The sequence below is a fragment of the Canis lupus genome, chromosome 13 (assembly GCF_003254725.2).
Source record: "Canis lupus dingo isolate Sandy chromosome 13, ASM325472v2, whole genome shotgun sequence".
Lineage (NCBI taxonomy): Eukaryota > Metazoa > Chordata > Mammalia > Carnivora > Canidae > Canis > Canis lupus.
In genome coordinates, this window is record NC_064255.1 from 6,845,326 (window position 1) to 6,857,626 (window position 12,301).

Genomic DNA, 12,301 nt, shown 5'->3' on the forward strand with positions numbered 1-12,301 from the left:
TAAACAAATAAGCAAAATATAAAACATTCCAGATGATTAGAAGCACCATGGAGAAAAAGCCAGGAAGGGGAGATCATGATGTCCTTGTGAAATTTTCAAATCTTTTAGTGTCCTGATTTATTGTGAATGTATAGGCCGCTTACCGATGTTCCATTTTCAATCATAAAAATATTTTCTACTCAAAAAAAAGTGGAAGCATTTTTTTCTTTTTATTTATCACAAGCGATATTTTTGTGACAAACTTATAAGGAACAAATTTGATTTTTTTCCAACAATGCCTTGGTATCTATGTTTATTTTAGTTTAGTCAGCCTTGTGGCAACTTTTCTATCATGTCTTGAAACCGAGTGGAAGGCAGATTGCAACTTTTGCATTCCACTTTTGGAAAGTTGTTATACAGTCTAACTCAAGTAAGATATATAAAAATATATACCTTTATCATCATAAGATTGCAAAGCAGTTGATATATTTCTGCTACTGTGTCTGTTAAAAAGTAAAAGAATGTTTCATTTGGGGACATTAAGATTCAATATTTCATAAAAATAGACAAAAGCAAATTCAGACTCAGTGAACTTACCATATTTGAAATAACACGGAGCTTTTAATATTCTCAAATAAAATAGACCTCCGGAAAGCTTCAGATGACTATATAATATTCCAAGTTAATGTTTTTAAAAAAAGTCAGTTTTGATTGGGATGTATATTGAAACTCAGACTGGGCCAACTGGGAAACTAGGCTATCATAGTGATCGTAATATGTAATAGATCCCTTAAACTTCATTGATTTTCTATAGTTGGGTACAAATGAGCTCAAAGCACTTCATTTATTTTATCTCATTTGTCCTCACAACATTTCTGTAAGATAGGTAGGGTAGGGGGCGACTGTAATTAAAGATTAGATGTGTCAGTTTTCCATTGTTATGGAAACGCATTAAACTGGAACCTATTCAGCCTGCCAACCAAGACAATTAAGTAGTCATTTCACTTATCAAAGTACCAATTACTTGATTTTTTTTTACATCATAATTTTCTCTCCATTTTCTCTCAGACTAATCCTGCATCTTCCATAATTTCAAAGTTCAACATTAGTAGTACTTTTTTTTTTTTTTTGGTAGTACTTCTTAAGAACAGTATTTGGGAGGCTTTTTTGTGTGTGTGTGTGAAATATCCTAAATGACTCTTCTATTGCCACCAGCTCAAGTCCATGTGCAGGATATTAGGGTATGAAAACAAGTACTCATTTTTTTTAAGTCAACGACATATATTTGAGGCATGTTAGGTAATATAACTAATTGCAAACCCCCCTGGATTGCCCCCCTTTTTTTTAATTTGCATGCTTAGGTCCTCAAAATTGTGATATATGGCCCAACTGCATTTCAAACAAGTAACTACAACATCCCTATTATTTTATAACATTTATATTTAACATTTATATTTAGCATACAATGTTGATGTGAAAATTTTTTTTAAATCATAGAAGTAGTGGTCATAAAAAGATTCAGTTTTTAAGTTTTTTCTACAAAAAAGTTAATCACACCATCCATCTTCATTTTCATTACTTATTTTAATTTCGTATTTATTATTTACAGTCTCTATCTGTAACTGGAAAAAAAATCTCCTTCCATTTGTGTGGCAGAGACTGCTAGCTACTCACCAAAATCTGGGCTCCCATCTTCTTCCTGTGCACAAAGATGGACCAAATTTCCCAGTCTCCCTTGCAGTTAGACGCAGGTGTGTGACTGTTTTTGCCAGTGCAGTGTACATGGGAGCAGTGAGTACTAACTCCAGGCCAGCTGCTCCTTCATGTTATTTTTTTCTCTGACTAACCCAGGTGGAGATGATGCCCAGGGTGACTTTGGAAACAACATGTTAAAGACATCAGAATCACTATCAACCTAGGTCTTTGAATGACTTTGTGGAGGAAAATCATGCTGCCTCTGTTCCCCTCCCCAGCACAATACAGTAAATGTCTATTGTGATGGAGCTATTATACATCTTGGGGTAAAATCATTACAGCAGTTAACCTGTGACAACTATTATACCAAACTTAAAATGAGTTCTATTACAAAAATACAGATATTCAAGGGGAGCTTACCAAGTGAGGTAGATAGAAAACTACTGGCAAATATTTATTCAAATAAATCCCACTGGCCACAAACTACCAGAACACAAAGCCAAGAAGCTAAGGGGTTACTTACTGGGTTAAAATTGCCTAGAAACTTGTGAGCAAGATGTAAACTTTATAACTGAGGCCCAGACTATATATATATATATATATTTATATATATATATATATATATATATTTTTAGCCCAAGTTTTTGCACAGTATGTATCCAGTTGATATCAAACCTTACTCAAATATCTCACAAAAACCAAGATTTTTGTAGACCCTGATTCGGAATATATAAGTGAAAAAAAGGATGAAATATGAAAAATGGATATCAGAATCTGAAGCAGTGAACTAAGAGCATCAGAAGAAAATTGGATCATGAAATGGAGTTCCTGAACAGGAAGGAGATTAGGACATGCTTATAAGGACTATGTTGAATTAGAAATATGTGAAAATTTAACTGCCTAAAGGATGTGGCATGGGAAGATCAATCAAGAATAAGGAGTATAAAAAAAACACATTAGGGAAATGGAGAAGGAAAAGAAATAAAAGAAGAACACATAGTATATTGAATATAAATTTTTAAGCTCTAAGGGCTAGAAAGGGCAAAAAGGAAAATAAAGCTTAGTGAATTAATGTTGGCTAAAAGGGGTAAGTTGAATCAAAGGGGCTCTTACAATTATATCAGGTGAAAAAGAAATACTAGAAAGAAAGTGGATCCATAAATAACCTGAAAAGTAGATGGAATCAATAATGTTTAAATGGTTGAACTACTCAACTTTAAAATGTTTTAACTAAAATAATGAAAGTTATGGAAAATTATTAAGTTATGAAGAGCCTATAAATATGGTTAATGATAAAATTCAGTAAAAGAATATTAGAATGATTAAGTATAAGTTGATTAGGAGTTCTGATGTTAAAAAAAAAAAAAAAAAAAGGAGTTCTGATGTTATGTATCATGAGGATCAAAGGGTTTCACTAATTTACCATTCCATGTCTTATTTTTAAAAAAATTATAAAGTAGAAACTAGCAAAAAATAAAAGGCAAAGTAAATGTTATTCAGTCTTAAACATGTAGTTTTATTAATTGTCAAAATGACTATAGCTGGTTTTAATCAAGCGAAATCATAATATACATTAAGCAAATGTTTTGGATGGAAGAGATGAAATGCTTAATGAAAGAAAAGAATATCAAATTTTGATCAAGACATTTAAATTTTCTATAAATTTATTTGATCTATGGGCTTAGTTTATTTATGGACATAGTTTATTTTGTTCAAAATAAATTTAGTAGCATAGAAAGTTATTTGGAGCTCATCAGAACAAAAATGTTCTATGTTCTCATTTTTTATATGTAATATATAAATATATATTAAAGAAATACATATAAACATAAATAATGTATATAAATATATATATATACACAAACATAACATGTTTCAAGGTGTATATTTTCAATTACCATTATTTGCGAAGTTCAAACAATAAACCTAGATCTTCAGGAATATATGACACCATTCTGAATATGTGTCATGTTCATAGCAAATATAAATTACTGTTAGAAATATTTTATTAAGCCAAGAACTTTAAAATATAAGGATTATAAAAAGAAGCATGTCCATCATCAATAAATTACTCATCAGTGTTCAATTGTGTTGCCTTACATAGTGGCTCTATCCTGTCTACTCTCCTTCCCCTACACTGATATTTTTTCATTTTTCACAAAGATCAGGCTTTGTTCTGTACAGGGCTTTTGCACATGTTGTTTATCCCTGTGTATTTCCCTCCCTCTAACTATCCTCCTCTACTCTTTCCTTGACCTAAGCATTCCGAAGTCTTCCTTCGTAACTCAGGTAAAGCATGACTTCTCTCATGGAAGTCTTTTCTCATTACCTCAACCAGGTCAACTAACTCTGTACCTCTTAACCTGTATTACAGCCAAAGACACATCATCGTACTTTAAAAAAAAATAAGACATAGATGTCGATATCATTGTTACCATTGAAAGGAACCTGAAACTTCAATACATTTTTATCTCAAATGTTAGAATATTTTTCTATCTTTCATGTTTTCTTTCTAGAGCTATTATTATAATGCTGTCACCAGTGAAAAGGTCTTTTAAAAGTTATAATAAGCACAAAAACCACATAAGCATTGTGGCTGACGTGGAAACTAAATGCAATTCAGTTTTTCCTTCATTGATGGAAATAACTGGGTTATTAAGATTTGATGACTAAGATTCTCATAACAAAGCAGTTCTTTGGCCAACAATTATAGCTCTGGCATTATTGCTAGCTAAACAAGTTGAAAGCTATTAATCAGAGGCATGAGTAAGCTGTTCTTGGTGGTGGGAGGGTGGTGGTGGGATGGTGAAGAATGAAGATCAGAATTGTGATAAGTACTCCATCATGGAATCTTTTGAGTAGCATTTTTTTTAAAATAGTGATTAGTTGAAAACTGAATATCCTGTTCTGGGATCTTTTATTAACTTCAGCATTTCATGTAACATTACATGATGTGCATGTAGTCAAATAAGTTATTACATCAAGAGAGATATTTTCCCTTTAACCTGGAGTCTTGCATATAAGTTAGATGGAATAGCAAGTTGCCAGTGATCTAGAGGATGCAGATTGAAAGAGAAAGTGAAACATGATTCATCCTGTCAGCTTCTCGCACATCTTTAGATTTACTCTTCTAATGCCATCTTTAGGTCATGTTGAAATTAGCAAGCAAGAGCACATCTGAGCTTTTAGCCATCTTCATATCCTGCACACCACAGAACATCTGGGGGAAACTGGATAGCCTTAAAGTGGTGTGCAAGAATAGGACATGACAGGGGCACCTGGGTGGCTCAGTGGTTGAGCGTCTGCCTTTGGCTTAGGTCATGATTCCAGGGTCCTGGGATCGAGTTCCACATCAGGCTCCCCACAGGGAGCCTGCTTCTCCTTCTGCCTGTGTCTCTCTCTGCCTTTCTCTGTGTCTCTCATGAATATTTTTTTTTTTTTTAAAGAATAGGTCATGACATAGACTTCAACTAGGAGACCAGCGAGAAGTTCTGGTCTTCGTCTTGACATTGCCCAGCTTTCTCACCCTTGGTTTGACGGTTGTCTCTCTACACTTAAGTGTTTTTCATCTGCAAAAATGTAATAGGGCTAATAATAAAAATAACTCACAGTTTTCAATTGTATAATTGATGTCTGCTTCACAAGGATGCTATGTCAAAATGATATAACTTATTTAATCCTCAAAATCAGCCAGTGCTGTTATTATTCCCCATCTAACAGTTGAGGAAGTGGAGATTTAGCATACAGTTATCACCAGGATCCAAACCTTCGGGTCACACTTGGTGCCAGTCTACCTAGGAGGATATAGGGCAGGAACCACAAGCTTCAGTGCTAGAGATTCTTCCTCAGTGGGGCCCTTGCAGGAGTCTATCCAGGAGTCTATTTACCAGTCCATTTAGCTGCCCAGGAGACCTCTTCTCCCCATGTGGCAGTTCAATGCAAGGAAATGAGACTTGCATTGGGACTTGTGGGAGCCACCAGGTCTAAAGCATCATGACCCAAAGAAACTATTATCTCTTGTAGTATTTCATATGTGGAATTTCCAGGGACATGTCAGTTACAAGAGTCACCAAACTCTGGGAAGCCCAAAGTTTGGTCTCCTCATCAGTTCAGTAATTTACTTATATTCCTTCCAGCTGAGTTTCAATTTACCAATCAGTGGTCCTTTTTTCCATAACCAATACTATGTAGTAACATGGTTAAAACTTCAACTTTTACCAGGAAACCCTATCTAGAAGTAAAACTCAAGTTAATTTTACATGCAATAGGGAAAAGAATTATATTAATCTTTTGCATATCAGTAACTTTTCCAGTTACAGAGCTAATAGGCAGAGGAGCTGGTATTAGATCCTAACTGATCTGACTCTAAAGCCTCTAATCAATATTCTTGTTCTCCTTGCCGTGCTAACTACCCCACAGCTACACCAGCCTCCTTTTTGTTTCTTGAACCCTTGAAGCTCATTCCTACGTCCTCCATTCCTTTGTCCTCTCCCATGAATGCTCTTCCCCTGCTATTCACAGGGTCACTTCTTCATTCAGGGCTAGCTCAAATACCAACTCCTCCAGGAGAGTTTTTTTGAACCCTTCATTTTTTTTCCGACCATGTTCTCTTTCTCTACAACTACTTAATAATTTCCTGTTGCATTGCAATGCTTTGTTTCCTTTCTAACACCTCACCCTCTGAAAATGTCATGTTAAATGTTCTCTTTATTTATTGTCTATTCCCCCTCACAAAGATGTAAACCCCATCGTGCTAGTATTGGAGTCACTTGTTCAGTGTTGTTTCACTAGTACCTAGAATCGTTTCTGGCACATGATGGGCATAGAGTTATTGATTGATTGAAAACTGATGCTCTCGTATTCAATTTCTCTCATACAACTCTTACGAAATTTAGATAAGGATATCCAAACATGCTTTTATTTCTTAATAACTTAAAAAATAAAATTTTTAATTCTGCCTAAGTAACAAGCTGCCTTTGGGCAAAACATCTAGGCAAAAGCTTAATCTTCATTCATTCAAAAACACTTTTATTATACATTGATTATGTAGAAGTCATGCTGTTTTAGGGTCTGTAGTGGACGCCAAAGAAATAAAATCATGAATCTATTATGTGCTTATCAAATTATATTTCATTTAATTCTTTACACACTCTCTGTAGTTGGTTTCTATACTGATTAAGGCCTTGAAAAGTGTTTGATTAGTTTTTATGATGCTAGCATCTAAAACAGTGGTTTCAAAAGTCAGATGCAAGTATCCCAGTATAAAGAAATTATTAGGGATCCCTGGGTGGCGCAGCGGTTTGGCGCCTGCCTTTGGCCCAGGGCGCGATCCTGGAGACCCGGGATCGAATCCCACATCGGGCTCCCGGTGCATGGAGCCTGCTTCTCCCTCTGCCTGTGTCTCTGCCTCTCTCTCTCTCTGTGACTATCATAAATAAATCTTTAAAAAAAAAAAAAGAAAGAAAAAGAAATTATTAGAATTTCTATTCCTATTCATTTTTATCTCTATATTTTGAAAAATTATCTACATTTATGTTTATGTTATAAGGACTATACAGAGTCGTGTAGTAAAAATGCATAATGTTTATAAATATCTGTTAGGATGCTCACTGAAAATTTTGCTTATGGGCTGGGCAATTGCAGTAAAAAACATTTAAAGATCATTGGGATGGAAGCTTTAGACACATAATAGGTCCCCTTTTTATTATTTCATAAATTAATTATATGATCAGAGTCTTACAACTGGGGTGTGCACAAGTATGTAATTCAATTCAGTATATGTTAGATGCTTCATGAAGGGTGCAGAACACCTTCCTTCAGAATAGGGAAAAAGAAAAGATAACTTTTGCCTCTGGAAAGCCAAAGGATTGAAATTGGTATTTACCTTTGAAATATGGATATGATTTACTAAAGTTCAGATAAAGAGGATGCTCATTCTAGGATCTATTGCAAGCATTCAGAAAAATAGGACCTAGCCTCTTGCGTTTAAGATGGTAATTTTTCCAGTGTAGAAGAGAAAGTTTATGAATAGGAAAGTAAAGAAGAGCAGTAAGGTTCAACAGAGGAAAACCAATGCAATATATCATATAAACAGAATGAAAGACAACAACCACATGACCATCTCAATAGATGCAGAAAAAGATATTTGACAAAATTCATTGTACTTTTATAACAAAAATTCTCACTAAATAGATACGGTGGAGCTCACCTCAACACAATAAAGGCTATGTATGAAAAACCATGTATAAGGTCATAATGCAAAACAACTGAAAGTTTTTCTCCTAAATCCCAGAACAAGGTAAGAATGTTCTCTCTTGTCACTGCTATTCAACACAGTCATGGAAGTATTATCCAGAGCAAAAAGGAAAGAAAAAAGAAAAGACATCTAAATCTAAAAAGTAAAACAACCCCTTTTTTGAGATGACATGATCCTATATGTAGGAAACCCTTAAGAAATACCATGAAAATATCCCCTAAAACTGCTAGAAGTGATAAATGAATTCAGTAAAGTTCTTACCAAAATCAACATACAAAAATCACTGGAGGTTGTGTATACTAACAACAAACTATCTGAAGGGAATTTAAGAAAACAATGCCATGTATATCAACAATGACACCAACAAAAAATTTAAAACTTAGGAATTAAATTCAGCAGAGATATAAAATACTTGTACACTGAAATTACAAAACATTGATGGGGAAATTTTAAAAGATGCAAATAAATGGAAAGATAGTCCATGTTCATGAATTGGAAAAATTAATATTTGTTTAAATGTCCATATTCTCCGAAGCAAACTATAGATTCATTGCAATCCCTATCAAAATTACATTGGCATTCTTCCAGAAATAGAAAAAATATGAAATTCATATGGAACCACAAAGACCATGAATAGACAAATCAGTGTTAAGCAAGGAGAACAAAGCTTAAGACTTCACATATCCTTACTTGAAATTATATTGCAAAGCATAAATAATCCAAACAAAAGAAACAGCCATCAAAATAAATATATAGACCATGATACAGAATAGAGAGCACAGACTATGCATTAATGGTCAACTGATCTTATCCAAGAACACCTAATGGGGAAAGAATATTCTCTTCAAAAAATGGTGTTAAGAAAACTGAATATCCACAAGCAAGAAATGAAACTGAACTCTTTTCTCAAGCCCTATACAAAAATCAACTCAAAATTGGACAAAGCCTTAAATGTATAACTTGAAACCTTGAAACTACTAGAAAAAAAAAAACTAAGGAAAAGCCTTCTTGAAATTGGTCTTAACAATAATCATTTGGATATGACACCAAAAGCATAGGCAAAAAAAGGAAAAATAGGTAAGTGGGTTACATCAAACTTAAAAGCTTCTGTACAGCAAAAGAAACAATAAACAAAATGAATGAAAAAAATTATTGCAGAATATATAACTGATAGAGGTAAAAAAATTAAAAGGACAGTAAGAAGATAGTTCCATGAAAAGTGTGATGGGTTTTGAATACTGGAGACAGAGATGCCCATTGGACACCTACTGCAAATAGTTCAAGCATGAACAAAAAGGACATGATCTATGATGGGTACAAACCCTTCTCTTGTGGTGAAATAAAAGTACAAGAGTGAGGATATTAGAGAGAGAAGATTTACTTTATGGACTCAGTTTTTTTTCATCAAAAAGTGTTACATAAGCATCTAGCTTGGAGCAAAAGAAATGGCTGGTGTAAGAGAATACTGACCCAGTCCTCCACTGGGGGACCCATGCTCATTGGGTGAATAATTAAGTCCATGGAGAAACAACAAATCCCTATGAATAGTGGCTTTGCTCTCACACAAAGACTGTATATAAGGTCAAGTGTTACATGCATTGGCGCAGGTTATTGACCAGCTCTTGGCAACTCTGTAGTACACAGCATGTACTAAAGGATACTAGTGACAAAATGCCTGTAATAAAATGCATTTTTCTGCAAGTGATGCTTCAGAGTTCTTATTTTCTGTGGCCCCATTCAAGAATATTAGGACCTCTGGAAAGTGGTCCCATCCTAAATTAAATTTAGGAAAGGACGGGGAAGGAGAGCAGATGACACTCTTAATGGTACACTTAGTCTCAGGGCTCAGCCATTCTGTTTTTGTTTTTTGCTTCACTATACTACATGTCCAACATTTAGTAAAATATACTTAGAAAAATAGAGCCCAAAACACTGGGACCAGAAGATACACATTTAACAAAAAATTAAATCAAGAATAAACTGTGTATAATAGTCGTAAATCTAAGTTTATTACCCATTTCTTATTTTTATTTGAATTCAAACTGCTGGCCATATGTTCTCTCTGTAAATAGCTATCACATTTGCTTGTAATCACTAAACCTAGCTACAAGTAACTTTTTAAATGTCTGTAGGTATAATTATCCAATTTTTTTGGAGTCTCGATATTCTCTTACAGTAAATCAAATAGTTTTCTTCCCTCTTAAGTTTTAAGAAATATGTGAGGAAGAGAATCACAAGCATGATACTTTCTTTAAAAAAGACTCTACTTAGTAGTAACTGTGGCTAAATTTTCATGAATCATTCCACCATTAAAAACATTGGGCAGCTTGTTTTACTTCTTAGAGACTCACATCTCCCACCTATATAAAACTATAGTAGTAATATATGAGTGTCATATGTAAAGTTCTTATTAGAATGCTTAGCAGTTGATGAGCATTCAATCCATGTTTGTATTACCCATAATATTTCTGAGTATGTGCTTAAAATTACTCAATACCTTTAGGTCTCCCTTTTATAATGCTTAAATGAATTAAATACATTAATTTTTCCAAGTGATATGACTGAATTTCCATTGAAGAGGTTGAACTCATTTCCAAATAAATCATGTATTACTAAGTTATAATTTTACAAAATTACAATTTCATTAAAATATTTTTCTATTTTTTGATATTAAGAACAAATTTCAAAGGTGGACACCTATAAATAATGGTCTGGTATCATGTTAACAATAATGACAAACTATCTAACTTCTACTGAGGATTAACTTCAGTCAGAGAAGGCCAAGTGAGTCACATATATTATATCTCATTTAGTTTTTAGGATACTCTCTAAGGTAGGTACTATGTTTACCCCCATTTAACCCTTGAGGAGCCTCTCTCGGGAATTTGAATCCAGATCTATCTATTGTCTTCACAGTATCAGCACTGAACCATTATCTTTATTGCCATATTTTATAAATTTAATATGCTATAAGAGCATTTGAAAAGATATAATATTTTTAAGAAACGAAGATTACTAAGAGAGAGAAATGAGGATTCCTGTAAATCCTTCTACATTATGTTTCTCTATAGTGTATTAGATGAAATTAATATTTCTTCTAAGAAAATAAGAAGTTGTGGGTGATGACCTTGGAGAAAGAAAGGAAAATCTATTTATAAGAGTCCCCCTTGAGATGAAGGCTCAGTCTTTATTACACCAAAATATTTGAGTCAGGCAAGAATGGTTTGGATTTTGTTTTGCTGTCCCTGAAATTGGTTTTTAAACTTAACCCTTCTTTTTGTTTAACAGTAGTGGCTTAGATTTGGGTGACATCTAGATAATTACAAGAGTTGGGTTTCCATTTCTCATATTTCAGTGTTTCATTAAGCATGGATACCAACCACACTTGATGAAATATGACTGACTCATGTATGATGAGAATGATCATACATTTATACCTATAAGTTATCTCTACATTGAAGTTAGATAATTTCCTGGGTGTTGCTGCTGTTGTTGTGTTGTTGTTGTTGTTGTTGTTATTATCTTTTCCAAATATAGATGAATCCACTGTGGAAATGAAAAAAAGAAGTGCTTGTATAAAACAAATGGAAACTGAAACAAAGAAATAACCTAAAAATATGATTTTCTTGTTTTCTAGAGAACCTTTGGTTTATTTTCCATCTTCAATTCAGAAGCCTAGATTATATTTTCACTTGTTTATTTGTTATTATATGACACTTGTTAGATCAAGTAGAGCTGATCTGTACTAGCTCAATATCACTACACCATCCCTTCTGGGAACATAGCGTTGGCCAAACATGAATCTTCTCTTTTTTTTAAGAACCTCTGCTTAACATAATGAGTAGATTAGGATCTGCCAGGTTTTTTCCTTTGGTCTTTGCCATACACCATCCTGGTATCTTCTAGGACGAAGAGGAAACTGTAGATATAGCACTGTGTTAAGTCATGCTTTGGGGAATGAGGAGGAGAGATTGCCTGCTTGTCTAATTATATTTTCATGACCATGGACACCCCTTTTCCTCAATCCCCTACCTCTGGCCTCTGCATAATAAGGCACAACTTTCAGTCCACATGTATCTTCAGCAGAAAATTTGAGAAATTTTCATTTCCTCTTAGTTTGAAAATCAGATTCTGACCAGGAAAGAACTTTGTTTATGAGCATTCACCTGTAGGCACGCTTCCTTCCATTTTATTTGCCACCAAAGTTATTAACAATTAGAGAGTCACTTATTTACAAGACGCAGTTCTTTCACCAAGCATAGGTAGGAGGGACTAGGAGCATTCATTAGCTGCTTCCTTATTTTTGAGTACTCCATTATTATCAGAAAATACAAATATGAAATAGTTTTATTCTACTCTAACTTGATAACC

General features: G+C 33.9%; 1 protein-coding gene across 5 annotated transcripts in view; it reads left to right on the plus strand.

The window, feature by feature from the left end:
* Positions 1-12,301, plus strand: part of ZFPM2 (zinc finger protein, FOG family member 2) — a 457,957-nt gene that overhangs the window by 348,877 nt on the left and 96,779 nt on the right. The gene's annotated exons all lie outside the window — the stretch shown is intronic.